The 16,983-nt window shown below is 46.4% G+C and overlaps 1 long non-coding RNA gene across 1 annotated transcript; it reads right to left on the bottom strand.

The window, feature by feature from the left end:
• Positions 1-2,843: 2,843 nt before the first annotated feature.
• On the bottom strand, positions 2,844-15,601 carry LOC309529706. The gene is made up of 4 exons (XR_014218343.1): positions 15,528-15,601; positions 15,039-15,120; positions 5,070-5,196; positions 2,844-3,007 (listed from the first exon to the last, which is right to left on the bottom strand). It is a non-coding gene; the product is annotated as an uncharacterized lncRNA (long non-coding RNA).
• Between the last annotated feature and the right edge of the window lie 1,382 nt (positions 15,602-16,983).

The raw sequence follows: 16,983 nt of genomic DNA, 5'->3' as shown, positions 1-16,983 counted from the left end.
GGCCAGCGTGACAACGCTGCTCTGGCGAGCCAGAGCCGCACACGGAACGCCGTTTACCTTCCCGCTGGTAAGCGGTACCTATTTATCTACTTGCCCCCGGGGGTGCTTTCGAACTGCTAGGTGGGCAGGCGCTGGGACCGAGCAGCGGGAGCGCACCCCGCCGCGGGGATTCGAACCGCCGACCTTTCGATCGGCAAGCCCTAGGCGCTGAGGCTTTAGCCCACAGCGCCACCCGCGTCCCTACTATAATTCAGTGCTCCCCCCCCAAAAAAAAAGTTTAGGGGTGTTGGCAGCCTCTCTATGGGCTGGCTAATAGCAGCACCTCCTTCGACCCTCAGAAGACTCCTCCGGTAATGGGAACACCAAACGCAGCATTCCTGAGGAGCAGGTCCTGGTGCTATGGACTCACAGCTGCTCATGAGAGCACACAAACTCAGCAGAGTAAAACAGAAGTGGAACTGTGGAGGTTTTGTGGCATACCTACTTTATTTCTACTAATTAGCCAAATTAAAGAACGTAACAAACATGTACGAGAGGAGCAGCTCTCATACAGACATCCTGTCTCTTCGCAAGACAGAACAAAAGAAACAGTAATGGAAGTCACCCAGACTGGCTTCTGTCTCTTCCTTTCCCACGAAACAGAAAGTAAACAATAGGATCACGTGATCCTTGCAATGGGAACAATGAAAATACTGACAAAGGGTACTCTCATTTTCCTACTCATATTGAAATACTGCCCCTCAATGAGGCCAAACTTTGATTCACGAAATGTTTAGGGGTATGCGTACCCCCAGGGGGAATAAAAGCACTGCTATAACTGTAATCCTCTTTTAAAGCAATCCAAGTTGGTCGCCATGACTGCCTCTTATGGCAGCTAATGTCGGAGTTTAATTATGAGTTGTGCAGGGGTGACAACTTGAATAAAATATTCTGGGGGCCCCACATAATCAATCACATGATTCAGTGCCCACATACCATTTGAATGGGAATGCCCATCAACTTTGGGGGGCCCAGCCCCCTCAAATAGTTTATTGTGGGGACCGCAGCCCTCACAGCCCCTAGAAGTTGACTCCTATCGAGCTGTGTGAGGAAGTACTTTGTTGTGTATGTCCTGAATCTTCCATTGTTCAGCTTCATTGGACATCCTTGAGTTCTGGTATTATGAGGGAGAAAAACTCTTTTCCACAACTTGAACTATTTTATAAACCTCTGTCATCAAGACCTCTCTAATTCCTCTTTTCTCTAAACAAAAAAGCCTCAGATGTTGCAACATTTCCTCACGAGGCACTTGCTCCTATTGCATATATTAATATTGTGCAGCTTGAAGCAGTTGGATGCATAAAAACTGACTGCTTTTGGAATAAAACATTGTCCAGACCCATACATTTAATTCAAAGCTTTAGTTGCAGAAGTTTTTTCAGAACAGAACAAAAAACACTAATTGATACATCCAAACAGTTCTATAAGACCTAGTGCATGTCCAGCACTGGCTCAACATTGTATAAGAAATTACTGTTCTTCCAGAAATCAAAACTCTTTCTTTTTCCTATTCCAGCCTGCAATAGCCCACATCCTGCCTAGGGCTATGTAAGTTCCCTGGAAAGCTTCATTATCACATCTTACTGGCTGGGAACAAAAGACCCATATGATGATTTGCAAATGAATACCTTAATCACCTGATCTAAGATTAAACCCCACATGTTAGCAGGCAGAGAACAATAACAGTTAATTTATCAACACATCTAGGTGCTCAGAAAACTCTTCTTGATCTTCTTTAGCTTCAAAGGAATCTTCCAGTTAAACCCTTTCAGCAATACATGCCAGCATTCTCTATGGCGCTGTGGGTTAATCCACAGAGCCTAGGACTTGCTGATCAGAAGGTCGGCGGTTCGAATCCCCGCGACGGGGTGAGCTCCCATTGCTCGGTCCCTGCTCCTGCCAACCTAGCAGTTCGAAAGCACGTCAAAGTGCAAGTAGATAAATAGGTACCGCTCCAGCGGGAAGGTAAACAGCGTTTCTGTGCGCTGCTCTGGTTTGCCAGAAGTGGCTTAGTCATGTGGCCACATGACCCGGAAACTGTCTGTGGACAAATGCCGGCTCCCTCGGCCCATAGAGCGAGATGAGCACCGCAACCTCAGAGTCGGTCACGACTGGACCTAATGGTCAGGGGTACCTTTACCTTTACCTTTAATACTAAATTATATGTAACAGCTCCACCTCTTGATCATTCTGGTTGCCATTTTCCAAACATTTCCCACCTCTACAATACCCTTTTTGAGGCGAAGAGCTCTACACTGTATTCCAATTGTGGTCTCACTATAGATTTGTATGCCAGCATTATGATATTGGCGGCTTTCTTTTCAGACCCTTTCCTAATGATCCCTGGCATGGAAATCTCTCTCTGCCCAGCTTCCATACATCTTCACTGAGCTACAAACTGGGTAACCAACTTCCCACTTCCTCCCACAATTTCCATTAAATGGGCAAGTCTACCTTTCAAGTATTAAATCCCAGCTTTGCACCTGCAACTGCCCCCCCCATATATACATTGGGAGAATTAAAGTATCCCCATGTGGGAGAATCCCTGCACCTATTGTTGGCAGGTTTCGTCCCCTCAGAAACCATTTTTTGGCAGAAAATTAGAGACTTTGCCTTCTCCTCCTTGGTTAATCTCCACAACTACCCTGTGAGGTCAGTTAGGATGGGAGACAGTGACAGGCCCAAGATCACCCAGTGAGTTTGATGGCCAAGAGAGGCCATCAATCCTTGTCACCCAGGTCCCAGTCCAATTCTCAAACAACTACATGAAACCGGCTCATATTTATTTATTCATTTACATCTTTAGTAACAGGATGGTGGAAAATGCTGCAGCAATGCAGGAAACTAACAGTGACCACAAGGGAGAGGAGAACTCTGTAAGGGCTTAATGATGAGTCTCATTCTTATTCTTGTCTCAGAAGAAAGTGTCCAGAGCTTCAGGAAATCATAGTGGTCCTTTTATCTGTAACTGACAGATGGAAACAGACATTAGAGAGCTCAACAAAACCCAGGGAACTATGGTAGGAATGGTCTGGAGGTGGAGATGACTGTGTTCCTTTAACATTTCCTTCCTTGTCTGAGTCCAAGGTAATGACTACTGTGAAAGGAGTTCCGCTCTCTCTTTGTACCTGAAGCAATGACTGTGGTGAGAATACACCTGTCAGGAGGCTGTCTGTGGCTTCTGGCTGGTTGCCCAGGAAATTATGAAGACAAGGAAAAGTTTCTTACTGTCCTTTTTTATTTCAATCTTTACAGAGAGGCTATAGAACCCAGCCTCTTGCATAATGCCATTGTCCCAAGTGAATCTCCACCCCGTCTCTCCCACTTCCTCATTCATCATTCTCATCATCTCTCCTATGGGTGCTGCTACCTACCCTCTGCCTTTGAGCTTTTTGCTCTCCTACTTTTAAGGCTTGCCAGGTTCTGGGAAATGGAGGGTCTGGAATGCTTTCTAGTGACAACGTGTCAGCCAGGTGTTGCTCTGGCTCTCCCATGATTTCCCAACTTTTCCCCTCACCTTCCTCTGAGCTGTGACCTCCCTCAAACCCCTGTTGTAAATCTATACTATCTTCCTCTTCCTCCTCCCTGGAAGGGTCAGGCTGGGGAGGCACTCTCCACCATTCCTCCTCTGCCCAGTCCCTGACAATACTATAGGGTAGAAGAAGAAGAAGAAGAGTTTGGATTTGATCTCCTGCTTTATCACAACCCTAAAGAGTCTCAAAGCAGCTAACAATCTCCTTTCCCTTCCTCGCCCACAACAAACACTCTGTGAGGTGAGTGAGGCTGAGAGACTTCAGAGAAGTGTGACTAGCCAAAGGTCACCCAGCAGCTGCATGTGGAGGAGCAGAGACGCGAAGCCGGTTCCCCAGATTACGAAACTACAGCTCTTAACCACTACAGCACACTGACTCTTGTGTGAACATATTTGACCACCACTGTTGGCTTATAAAGATTCTGATCGCCAATGTTTTTGTGTGGCTGCAGCATTTCCTCAAAGTGTCTTGCTTGTTGGGATAGAGGAACAGAGAGGGGGTGGTGTGAGCATGTGTAGGAAGTGAGAGAAGGTAAAAAAATGCATTCATTGTTCTGCCCACTTTTGCCTTTGGCACCACCCAATACTAGTTTGTCTCCCTAAGATGGTTGTCCAGAAGGGAATGTTGGTTTTGGACTGAGGAAGCTTCCCCAGCCCTGACCTAATGGTCAGGCCAGCCCTAGATGATCACCCCCCCACACACAGATACATCATTTTGGAGAAATGAGGGAGTGAAAGATCACTTCCCTGCAAAAAAAGAAAGGGCTAACATTTGCGTAGTGTTCTCTGCCTCCGGAGATTAAAGGCAGCTAGAGGGAAATATATTTATGCAAACTTCACATAGGTAGTGAAGGGTCTGGGGATTATTCTGATCACCCGGTATTTTTTTCCCAAGGGCGACGTTTTCACTCTATACATGGTAAACAGAAAAGGGATGGTAAAGGTAAAGGGACCCCTGACCATTAGGTCCAGTCGTGGCCGACTCTGGGGTTGCGGCGCTCATCTCGCTTTATTGACCAAGGGAGCCGGCGTACAGCTTCCGGGTCATGTGGCCAGCATGACTAAGCCGCTTCTGGCGAACCAGAGCAGCGCACGGAAACGCCGTTTACCTTCCCGCTGGAGCGGTACCTATTTATCTATTTGCACTTTGATGTGCTTTCGAATTACTAGGTTGGCAGGAGCAGGGACCGAGCAACGGGAGCTCACCCCGTTGCGGGGATTCGAACCGCCGACCTTCTGATCGGCAAGCCCTAAGCTCTGTGGTCTAACCCACAGCGCCACCCACGTCCCTGAAAAGGGATGAAGCAGGGGCAAATAATAGGGTGGGTGGGTGTGCATTTGATCCCAAGAATTCCCTACCCTTGTTTCAAGTGAAAAACATCATTGCTGAATCTAGTTTAAGTGTTTCAGAGCCATCTTCTTTCTGCTTCACCAGTTTGCAAGCAGCCTTAGCAAAGCATTCAAGTCAAGGGACAAACTTCCTTATTTCATTACATACTCTTTGCAGCAGTAAGTGTCCAGTAAACAGTGGCCGATCTTTTTGCCATAGGGCTGACAAGGCAAATGTCTGCATATCCCCCGAGCGACCATACACTCTGTGTCGCCATGAAGATACCTGGTGAATCCTGCACAACCAGAAGAGGACAATAACTGATCAGTCTGAAAAAGAAAGAGGCACTTCAAACAGGAACTAGTTATAGAATCATAGAATTGTAGAGTCGGAAAGGATCCCAAGGGTCATCTAGTCCAACCCCCTACAATGCAGGAAACTCAGCTGAAGCATCCCTGACAGATAGCCATCCAACCTCTGCTTAGAAACCTCCAAGGAAGGAGAGTCCACATCCTCCCAAGGGGGTCTGTTGAACTGTTGAACAGTTCTTCACAATGTTTAGTGGGAAGCTCCTTTCTTGTAACTTGAAGCTGCTGGTTCAAGTCCTACCCTCCAGAGCAAGAAAAAAGCTTGTTTCCTCTTCCATCATTTCCCTAGTCCATCATTTCTCTAGCAAACTTGCAGAGGATTTCATTCTCTTCTCCCCTAGCCTGCCTGGGGAATAAAGGGTGGAAAAGTAAATGTTGTCCTCTCTGTTCAAGTTCTTTATGTTTCTGGCTACCTGTAATGGATTTAATTTATAGTCCAATATGACTCCCCTCAGCTCCAGAAAGCACAATCAATGGTGAGGGGTGATGAGAGCCACAGCTCAGCAACTTTTGGTTCCCCACACCTGCTGTAGAGCACAGTCTGATGGACGCCGCTATTAAACAAAACAAATATTTTATTGACTCTACTCCCGATCACATGGGGTTATTGTCTGTTCCTTTGCACACCATGGAGAATGCTCAGAAATATCCAGCAGCCTGTAAATCATATCAACAGCACAGGATCTATGACATCTTTAAAGGTAAAGGTAAAGGTAAAGGGACCCCTGACTATTAGGTCCAGTCGTGACTGACTCTGGGGTTGCGGCGCTCATCTCGCTTTACTGCCCGAGGGAGCCAGCGTACAGCTCCCGGGTCATGTGGGCAGCATGACTAAGCCACTTCTGGTGAACCAGAGCAGTGCACGGAAACACCGTTTACCTTCCCACTGGAGCGGTCCCTATTTATCTACTTGCACTTGGACATGCTTTCGAACTGCTAGGTTGGCAGGAGCAGGGACCGAGCAATGGGAGCTCACCCCGTTACAGGGATTTGAACCGCCGACCTTCTGATTGGCAAGTCCTAGGCTCTGTGGTTTAACCCACAGCGCCACCCGCTTCCCATGACATCTTTACTCTCCCACAAACATTATTTTAATTTGTTTCCATTAAGTTTCCACATGGCCTACCTGGAGCAACCCAGAAAGCAATGTATAAGTTGCAACACTGGAGCCATTTCCAGGGGCCCAAGCACCCACCAAATCTTCCCTGTGGGTTCCCAGCTGCCGGCCGCTGCTGCCATCCACTGCCTTCCCTCTGGCTATCCAGCACCACAGTGGTGACTGGGCCTCTGCCACGGGGCCTATGTTGGAGCACACTCTAGCCACAGACATGCTTCCGGGGTACGCCTGTGTCCGCGCTGGGCCTTGGTGGAATCCTCGAAGCTGAGCCTTAGACGGGTCCAAGGCCTCTGTGGTGCCAAAGAGTGGTGATGGTAGAGGGAGAGTAAACAGTGTGCACATGCCACAACGTGACACCATGACACTTTGAGGCAGCAATGCTTCTGAATAGCAGTTGCTTAAATCCACAGGGGGGGGGGAGATTGTTCTTGTGCTCAAATCCTGCGTGTGAACTTCCCCCGGGCATCTGGTTGGCCACTGTGAGAACAGGATGCTGGACTTGATGGGCCATTGGCCTCATCCAGTAGAGCTCCTGTTAGGTGCAACAGGCTTTTTTGGAAGCCCCCCGCAAAACTTGTTTGATCACCCATAAGTATGTGATACTTTTTTGGAAGCCCCCCGCAAAACTTGTTTGATCACCCATAAGTATGTGATACTTAGGGACGCGGGTGGCGCTGTGGGCTAAAGCCTCAACGCCTAGGGCTTGCCGATCGAAAGGTCGGCGGTTCGAATCCCCGCGGCGGGGTGCGCTCCCGCTGTTCGGTCCCAGCGCCTGCCCACCTAGCAGTTCGAAAGCACCTCCGGGTGCAAGTAGATAAATAGGTACCGCTTACCAGCGGGAAGGTAAACGGCGTTCCGTGTGCGGCTCTGGCTCGCCAGCGCAGCGATCTCACACTGGCCACGTGACCCGGAAGTGTCCTCGGACAGCGCTGGCCCCCGGCCAATAAATGTGAGATGGGCGCACAAACCCCACAGTCTGTCAAGACTGGCCCGTTCGGGCAGGGGTACCTTTACCTTTAAGTATGTGATGCTCATGGAAATGAATGTCTACTGTATTACCATTATCCCTGCAAAGCTTCTGTCCCAAGTGCCCATACAGAAGGAGCATTATGTTCCCATCCCAAGGCTGTATGAATACCATGTTTACATCACTGGAGCAAAATGCTTCCTTTTCAGATTTTGCATTGCTTCTCTAAAGTTTGGACCTGGGTGGTGACATGTGAAGGCCAAATTAGGAAGCCTTGGATGTAACCACATCAGACATGATTGTGCAGGTTCAACAGGTCCATGAACTCATGGATGGAATTAAATGTGGGCAACTGAGCAACTTGGTGAATACTGATGGGCAGGTGGTTTTAACTCAATGGAATAGCAGAGACCTGAAGTTTGCAGTAAAGGATTTTGTTAATAGATGTGTGGAGATGAACTGGGATGATATGTCTATCATCAAGTGTATAGAGCTTTGGAACAATGGCAGGGCAATTGAATTGCCAAATTGTGTTTGTGGACACTAACCCCGATTATCATATTCCTTCTCTCACCAGGAAATAACTGATTGGTGCAGATCTAATCGATGCCTCAGTTCTGCTAAAAGAATCATCTCCTAACCTGCTGAACTTCTTGCCAGCAAAAGAATGAGAAGATAATTGGACTTTGTCTGCTTTAGTACTCTTTGCTCAATAAAAGCATTGCAGTCATCTAAACAATTGATCACGTTTCTCTTTGGGTTAAAAGGAGGTGGGAGGAGAATGCATTATTCTTCATGACACAATTTATAACCAAACTTTATAATGGCAGGTGCCCCCATTTCAAAGGCACAATACAGCTATGCATATCCACATTCATGCATGAGAATGAAGATTGAATTAATCGCAGGGGGACTTTGCATCTAATCCAGCTATTTAGGCCCCCGTTCAGCAAGGGAGCGGGTAGCGCTGTGGTCTAAACCACCGAGTTTCTTGGACTTGCCAATTGGAAGGTCGGCAGTTTGAATCCATGCAATGGGGTGAGCTCCCATTGCTCTGTGCCAGCTTCTGCAGTTTAAAAGCACACCAGTGCAAATAGATAAATAGGTGCCACTGTGGTGGGAAGGTAAATAGCATTTCTGTGCACTCTGGCACGCTTCACGGTGCCCTGTTGCACCAGAAGCAGTTTAGTCATGCTGGCCACATGACCCAGAAAGCTCCCTGTGGACAAACAAAGGCTCCCTTAGCCTGAAAGCAAGCTGAGCAACGAAACCCCATAGTCGCCTCTCACTGGACTTAAACGCGGGGGGGGGGGGAGGGGCCTTTACTAGTTGTGGATGCAACTTCTGTTGAGTGGATTATATTTTTTACATAGGTACAAGAAACATTTGGATACCTTAAACCATACAAAAGTGAATAAAGTGTCCCAAACTTCCAGGTTTCGCACTCGTGCATGAGCAGATGGTCAGAATGACATCGCCCGCGCAATGTGCGGAAGTGGCGAAACGTGCATGTGCAGAAGCGGCAAAATGCAACCTGAGCACGGGCAGATGCTTTGTCACATCTTATGTTATGTTCAGGATGTGAACAGGGCTCCGGAACGGATCCCGTTCGTGTCCCGAGGTACCACTGTATTATACTTCCAATTAGCTGAAATTCAAAGTCATTTCAGCATTATTCAGTTCACTCCATGAATAATATAAAGGATGGGGAAGAGTCAGCTCTCAGTTTCTACCGTAAACCTTTGGCAATATAGAGCTTCCCTCCCTTTTTCTGTTTTTTACACACACAGTTCTGTTTAATGTCATATTCCATACCAGTAATCCAAATTCTTCCCTCCTCACCTGTAGAAATATAATTCTGAAGTAATATTCAAAGGGAGGGTTGGCAAATCATAAACGTAGAGAAGAAAACTTTCTATAAAGAAACCATAAGCTCCCCTCCCCCCACACCGTCTTTTGCACCGAATGAAGTCTTTTCTCAAGTTCAAACCTTAATGACCATACCACCTGGCTCAACTTCAGTGGCTGGCTCCTCCAAAGCCGTTGACCTCCTCCAGACAGCCCACTGAATCCCGAAGATTTCATCAGGTTAATGCACTGTTCGGTATTTCCTTGATTTGGTACAATGTGTCTTCTTGAGTGGTTGCAGTCATGGACCACAATACCCAAAGCAGGAAATAATATATAGGCAGAAACTTTTAAAACAATAAGTGCTGTAGAACCACTGAGCTATGAGTGCACATCATGCTTAACGACATGAATTTTACTTTCTGATCTTTGAATATTATGGATTTCTGAAGAATAATGTGCAACATATAGGGAATTAACTTTTTTGGGTTCCTCTTGGTGAATAGATTTTGTCATCATGTCTTTCATGCCAGTTCATCCATGAAGAGTGCTTACGTGTCAGTATATCACGAATCCCTTTAAATAGTTGGGCATTCAGAAGACACAGAACTCCCACCAGAGCATTCTTCTTCAAGATTCTGCTCTTGCTCCTCAACCTCGGATTATATAAGTGATGTGGTCCATGTCTACTACTGCTCAAGGAGACACAGTATACAGTACCAAATCAAGGAACTGCTGATCAGTGCATTAACATTCAGCATTCTGTGGGCTGTAAATTCAATTTCAGACCCTTTGCTTGGCAACTGAGTGGAATAATTAGGGAGGCTGCTGTCATATACAGGTCCACATGCCCTGGGTGCAGAAGTTCACTACTGAGGCAGAATACTTTGATTAATGTTCTGTGTCTTCTGGAAGGCTGAATGCTGATCTATTGACGGGGTTTTCTAACGTACTGACATCTAAGCCCTATGAATGGATGATTCAAATGTATTGCTCGTGATGACATAAACTTAATCAAGGAGACAAAAAAAGAGTTAATCGCCATATATTCTGTATTTTATTCATTGGGAAGCCATAATGTTCAAGGAGCAGACAGTAAAGTCCATGGCATTCTCCATTATATTTATTCAGGGTTCTGGGGTTCAATAGCATCTACAGTGGTGCCTCGCAAGACGAAAAGAATCCGTTCTGTGATTCTCTTCGTCTAGCGGTTTTTTCTTCTTGCGATGCAAGCCCATTGACGGATTAGTGGATTAGCGCTATTAGCGCCATTAGCGGCTTTTAGCGGCTTATCGGCTTATCGGATCAGCTGATAAGCGGCTTAGCGGCTTAGAAAAAGGCGGGGGGAAGGAAAAAAAACCCGCAGGAACTCGCAAGACATTTTCGTCTTGCGAAGCAAGCCCATAGGAGATTTGTTTTGCGAAGCACCTCCAAAACGGAAAACTCTTTCGTCTAGCGAGTTTTCCATCTTGTGAGGCATTCGTCTTGCGGGGCACCACTGTATTGTTTTAAAAGTTTCTGCCTATATGTTATTTCCTGCAGTCCATGCCTAGTACCCCTCAAGGAGACACAGTGTACCAAAGCAAAGAAATAATGATTTGACTAAATGCAATGTAGTTCCTTCTTGTTATGAAATCTCACCTAGTTGCATTCAACCATATTGTGGATGCTCTCAGAACACCAAAACAACATCTTTCCTACAGTCTCCTATGCAAACTGAGCACTTTTGCATTCAAGGCATTTGGTTCTGTGAAATCAGCCCTGAGTGCTCACTGGAAGGACAGATCCTGAAGCTGAGACTCCAATACTTTGGCCACCTCATGAGAAGAGAAGACTCCCTGGAAAAGACCCTGATGTTGGGAAAGATGGAGGGCACAAGGAGAAGGGGACGACAGAGGACGAGATGGTTGGACAGTGTTCTCGAAGCTACTAACATGAGTTTGACCAAACTGCGGGAGTCAGTGGAAGACAGGAGTGCCTGGCGTGCTCTGGTCCATGGGGTCACGAAGAGTCGGGCATGACTAAACAACTGAACAACAACAGGTACCAAGATTGGCACTATTACTTCCCTTGATCTAGATGCTATACTCCTATTGATGCAGCCCAGAATTGCATTGGCTTTTTTAGCTGCCACGTCACACTGTTGGCTCATGTCAAGTTTGTGGTCAACCAAGACTCCTAGATCCTTTTCACATGTAACAACCATGGACCACAATACTGAAAGCAGGAAGCAGCAACTGTTAAAACAATAGATGCCATTGAATCCTTGAACTCTTAAAATATTTCACGGTTAATGTCATGAATTTCACTTTATGTTCCTCTTTTGTATCCTTGATGAATAGTTCCTGTCATCATGTGCATCACATCCGGATTACCAATGCACAGAGCTTACATGTCAGTATATCACAAAACCCTACACATAGTGGCTATTAAGTGGTCCAAGAGGCACAGAACGACCACCAGAGTATTCTGCCTCAGTAGTCTGCTCTTGCTGCTCAACTTGAGATCTGAGTAAAACTTCAGCAATGCGTTTGCCCTGGCTTTTCGTGGTTGCCCTTTCGTGTTTTCTGAGATGCTTCTGTTTTCTACAGGTAAGACATGCATTGAAATTAAAAGCATTTGGACATAAATGACAAAAGAAAAAAAATGGGGCTGGAAGCATGTACTACTCCTGGTCCCCTCCAGTGTGGTGTAGTGGTTAAGAGCGGTAGTCTCATAATCTGGGGAACCGGGTTCGCGTCTCCGCTCCTCCACATGCAGCTGCTGGGTGACCTTGGGCTAGTCACACTTCTTTGAAGTCTCTCAGGCCCACTCACCTCACAGAGTGTTTGTTGTGGGGGAGGAAGGGAAAGGAGAATGTTAGCCGCTTTGAGACTCCTTAAAGGGAGTGAAAGGCGGGATATCAAATCTAAACTCTTCTTCTTCTCTTCTTCTCCATGAGGCAGGCTGATGTAGGTGCCTCAGGTGGCATAATTCAAGGGGCCCCTCTGTGGGCACCTCCACAGTTGCCTCCTGTGCCAATGGAGAAGCGAGCACAAATGGCTGAGGAGGCTTCTGGTTTCCATAGAGATCTCATGGGAGCCCCTTGAGATCTCACTGGCTTATGGAAGCCACAACTGCACAACCCAGGTTAGCTAGGCTTTGATGGGGGCGCACAGCACGGGATGCCATCTTCCCTTTTTGCCTCAGGTGGTGAAACAGTATGGGCCGCCCCTGTACATAGACATAGACAGTGGTACCTCAGGGTAAATACATTTCAGGTTACAGATGATTCAGGTTACAGACTCCGCTAGCCCAGAAATAGTACTGTGGGTTAAGAACTTTACTTCAGGATGAGAACAGAAATCATGCAGTGGCAGCGGGAGGCTCCATTAGCTAAAGTAGTGCTTCAGGTTAAGAACAGTTTCAGGTTAAGAACAGACCTCCAGAACGAATTGAATATTTAACCCGAGGTACCACTGTATTATAAATTCCTGTAACATCAGTTTAAAAGTTATTCCGAATATCTTGCGCTGCCATTATACAATGGTTATATTGAACCTGGGACATTGAACCTCAAAGAGAGAAGTTTGTTCATTAGAAATCCACACCCCAATGCTCTGGCACTGAGCTATGGTTCTTCTTTATTATGTGTGGTAAACTGAGGGGCTCTATTGGAGCCTCTCCCTCCGGTAACAGAAGAGTTCGGCAACAGTCTTTCTCTCAACGACTCATATCTGCTCGTATGCGCACGCAAACAGCAGAGTAAACGAAAGGTTGGATGTGGAAGTATGTAGTATCTCTAATTTTATTGCTTTACATCAAATCAAACCAAATTAATGCAAATAATAGTAAAGAAAATAACAACATTGTGAGGAGAAGCTCACACAAACATCCTGTCTGTCCAGGAGACAGAACAAAGAGCCCAAAAACAAAAGCACATGCTGTGATTACCAATAGTCAGCATGGATTTCTGAAAAAATAAGTCATGTCAGACTAACCTGATCTCGTTTTTTGACAGAATTACAAGCCTGGTAGATGAAGGGAACGCAGTGGATGTAGCCTACCTTGATTTCAGCAAGGCATTTGACAAGGTGCCCCATGATAGTCTTGTAAAGAAGCTGGTAAAATGCGGTCTTGACTATGCTACCACTCAGTGGATTTGTAACTGGCTGACTGACCGAACCCAAAGGGTGCTCATCAGTGGTTCCTCTTCATCCTGGAGAAGAGTGACTAGTGGGGTGCTACAGGGTTCTGTCTTGGGCCCGGTCTTATTCAACATCTTTATCAACGACTTGGATGATGGACTCAAGGGCATCCTGATCAAATTTGCAGATGACACCAAACTGGGAGGGGTGGCTAACACCCCAGAGGACAGGATCACACTTCAAAACGACCTTGACAGATTAGAGAACTGGGCCAAAATAAACAAGATGAACTTTAACAGGAAGAAATGTAAAGTATTGCACTTGGGCAAAAAAAATGAGAGGCACAAATACAAGATGGAGGACACCTGGCTTGAGAGCAGTACATGTGAAAAGGATCTAGGAGTCTTGGTTGACCACAAACTTGTCATGAGCCAACAGTGTGACGCGACAGCTAAAAAAGCCAATGCAATTCTGGGCTGCATCAATAGGAGTATAGCATCTAGATCAAGGGAAGTAATAGTGCCACTGTATTCTGCTCTGGTCAGACCTCACCTGGAGTACTGTGTCCAGTTCTGGGCACCACAGTTCAAGAAGGACACTGACAAACTGGAAAGTGTCCAGAGGAGGGCAACCAAAATGGTCAAAGGCCTGGAAACGATGCCTTATGAGGAACGGCTAAGGGAGCTGGGCATGTTTAGCCTGGAGAAGAGGAGGTTAAGGGGTGATATGATAGCCATGTTCAAATATATAAAAGGATGTCACATAGAGGAGGGAGAAAGGTTGTTTTCTGCTGCTCCAGAGAAGCAGACACGGAGCAATGGATCCAAACTACAAGAAAGAAGATTCCACCTAAACATTAGGAAGAACTTCCTGACAGTAAGAGCTGTTTGACAGTGGAATTTGCTGCCAAGGAGTGTGGTGGAGTCTCCTTCTTTGGAGGTCTTTAAGCAGAGGCTTGACAACCATATGTCAGGAGTGCTCTGATGGTGTTTCCTGCTTGGCAGGGGGGTTGGACTCGATGGCCCTTGTGGTCTCTTCCAACTCTATGATTCTATGATTCTACATAGTATGGAAGTGTTGGGATGCAGCCAAGGAAACGGGGGCAATTTGCAAACCCCCAAGCTGGCGCCAGCCCACCGGCCAATGTGCCAGGTGATCTCCAGTCCTTGGTTCAGTGTCAGTGACCCCAGCTTTAGAAGCTGGAGCACGCTCTAATCAGCAGAGGAAACTCTACGCAACAGAAGTGGCAGGGAGAGGCTGTGATGAGCATATTTACAAGCAGTTTATTCAGCATAAAGTAAAGGGACCCCTGACCATTAGGTCCAGTCGTGACCAACTCTGGGGTTGCAGCACTCATCTCGCTTTATTGGCTGAGGGAGCCGGCGTACAGCTTCCGGGTCATGTGGCCAGCATGACTAAGCCGCTTCTGGAGAACCAGAGCAGCGCACGGAAACGCCGTTTACCTTCCTGCCGGCGCGGCACCTATTTATCTACTTGCACTTTGATGTGCTTTTGAACTGCTAGGTTGGCAGGAGCAGGGACCGAACAATGGGAGCTCACCCCGTTGCGTGGATTCGAACCGCCGACCTTCTGATCGGCAAGTCCTAGGCTCTGTGGTTTAGCCCACAGTGCCACCCATGTCCCATGACATCTTTACTCTCCCACAAACATTATTTTAATTTGTTTCCATTAAGTTTCCACATGGCCTACCTGGAGCAACCATGAGTGCTATAAACAGCATCAAGGAGAAGGCACAAAAAATCTTCATGGCAAAGTGCTGACTCTGGTATCACTATGAGAAAAGAGACAGCAATGGCATGAAGGGGTTAATACAACCTGGCTGATTGTAAGCATGCTGGGCTTTGAGCTAAGTTATAGACCAGGATAGCAAGCCTGTGGCTGGATTGCAACTCCTATCAGCCCTGACCATTGTAGTGGATATAGATAATAAGTCTTTTCCAGGAATTCCTGCAGTTGCTTCACAACCTTAAATCAATAAATCCATACATAAATGTATCTTAATCCCTGGCAGATGTTCATATATAGTTAACTTCCATCAGAATTCTAGAATTACACCATTAAAGGACTCTTATCCCTACAACATTGATGGAGTTGTTAAGAACATCTATCAGTTCCAAACTAACAAGGATATGGAGAAAAAGATGGTTAAAGATAACATATGATTCTACAGGTACTTACCAAGATGTTTGAACACTAGGTCTCCTTCCAGCCCAGATGGCTTGCTTATATTCTTTGTCTTCACTTATATTCACATGTCCAATTAGACACATCCTACCCTTTCAGGACAGATTGATCAACGTAGGTTAATAAATTGGGGATTTAACTTTGTGGAGGGATGGAGAGGTAATGTTTATCCATGTTCCTAGACCAGCTTGTACCCATGTCCTTCCTGCTCTTCTGCTCGATGTTCAGTTTATTCAAATAAAGGAACACCCCTGATTTTGTCCTGTGTACACAAGGTACCAAGAGTGAGAGGGGAAATGAAACAATTGCTACCACTTGCGTACCAAGCCCCCATGCCCTGTTGATTAAAAAGCACACAGACACAAGTATTTAGGATTGTGGGCTAAAACAGGCCACAACTTTATTGGTTACAGATGTGAGTAATTTGGCTTAGGCATTGGGTGAAACCAGGCTATATATTGACTCCCGCCTGTCTGCAGGGAGGCAAACTAAGGGTAAAATACCAGAAGGGGAAACCCTATGACTTACATCAAATAGGGGCACCCCAAGGGGTTCCCACTGGGGTCATGGCATGGCCCTAGCTTAGAAACAGTACAACCCAATGGCACAGGGAAATAAAAAGGGAAGAAGCAACAGGCATCAGAGAGCAGAGTAACTGATTATATAGGACAAAGAAAACCCAGACCAGGCAGCCGCAAGCGGCAAGTAAGGATCAGTGGATCACCCAAGCCAGATCACCGTGAGGGCCCAGATGCCCAGCCACAACACTGCCCACTGCGAAAGGTGAATGGTCTTAGCCCACCTACACATGTCAGGCACTATAAAGCTTCTACAGAAGGTTTATATGTGTCCTTAATACTTGTTTCCTGTCTTATTGTGAATCCCCCTTACTAGAAAATACTAGTCCAATATCCTGTTTTCACAGTGGACAACCAGATGGCCATGGGAAGCCCACAACTCAGACTTTAGCACAGCAGCACTATCCCCCCTTGTGGTTTCCAGGCGTATCCTGACTCTGATAATGGAGGCAGAGTATAGCCATCATGATTAGTAGCTACTGACATCCATATACCTTCATGAGATTCTCTAATTCAATATGAGCTGAAGAAATTAACAGATTGAAGAACAGGGCTCAAGCTAACAAAATGATTTACAATAGGGAGGTTCTCCACTTAGGCAGGAAGAACCATTGTACATTGAAACCACAGTGTCATTCTTGTGGCTCTTACGATCAGACAGTTGCAACCCCTCTCTTATACAGTGGTACCTCGGGTTACATATGCTTCAGGTTACAGGCTCCACTAACCCAGATATAGTACCTAGGGTTAAGAACTTTGCTCCAGGATGAGAACAGAAATCGTGCTCCAGCGGCACGGCAGCAGCAGCAGGCCTCATTACTAAAGTGGTACCTCAGGTTAAGAACACTTTCACATTAAGAAGAGACCTCCGG

This window comes from Podarcis vaucheri (genome assembly GCF_965113315.1).
Source record: "Podarcis vaucheri genome assembly, chromosome: 3".
NCBI classification, from domain to species: domain Eukaryota; kingdom Metazoa; phylum Chordata; class Lepidosauria; order Squamata; family Lacertidae; genus Podarcis; species Podarcis vaucheri.
The sequence above is the reverse complement of the archived record's forward strand: the minus strand, read 5'-3'. Positions and strand labels throughout refer to the sequence as shown.